General features: G+C 63.1%; 1 protein-coding gene across 1 annotated transcript in view; it reads left to right on the plus strand.

The window, feature by feature from the left end:
* Positions 1-569, plus strand: part of LOC103619115 (metal transporter CNNM4) — an 18,808-nt gene that overhangs the window by 3,434 nt on the left and 14,805 nt on the right. The gene's annotated exons all lie outside the window — the stretch shown is intronic.

Raw genomic sequence — 569 nt, forward strand, 5'->3', positions numbered from 1 at the left:
CCGTGCTGTTGTTTTTCCATCGCCGGCTCAGGGGCCGGGAATTTGCGGGGCTGTTTTCGGAGGCGAGCCCCGGCAAATTCCTCTTGGATTCGGCTCCGCGGTGAGGTTCTGCCCTCGCTGCCGCGGTCAGGAGCTGGGTCAGAGGCAGGAGACGCATCCAGAGGGAATAATTAACCGGCCGTGCTGCCGGTTGTGCTAATTGTGGGGTTTGAGCTCTCCCCGGGGCCGCAGGGGTGTCACAGGTGCTGCCCTCGGGGTGACAATTCCCACATCCGGCCTCTTCCCAGCCTTCCCCTCTCGGCTTTGAGTGGGGAACTTCCCTCTGGAGCCGCACTGGGAGAGCTGGGAATGTTCCCCTGGAGAAGGGAGGGATCCAGACAGAGCTCAGAGCCCCTTGCAGGGCCTGGAGGGGCTCCGGGAGAGCTGGAGAGGGACTGGGGACAAGGCATGGAGGGACAGGACACAGGGAACGGCTTCCCAGTGGGAAAGGGGAGATTGAAATGGGATCTTGGGAAGGAATGAGGGTGGGGAGGGGCTGGGCTGGAATTCCCAGAGCAGCTGTGGCTGCC

This window comes from Corvus brachyrhynchos, unplaced genomic scaffold (assembly GCF_000691975.1).
Source record: "Corvus brachyrhynchos isolate BGI_N302 unplaced genomic scaffold, ASM69197v1 scaffold617, whole genome shotgun sequence".
Lineage (NCBI taxonomy): Eukaryota > Metazoa > Chordata > Aves > Passeriformes > Corvidae > Corvus > Corvus brachyrhynchos.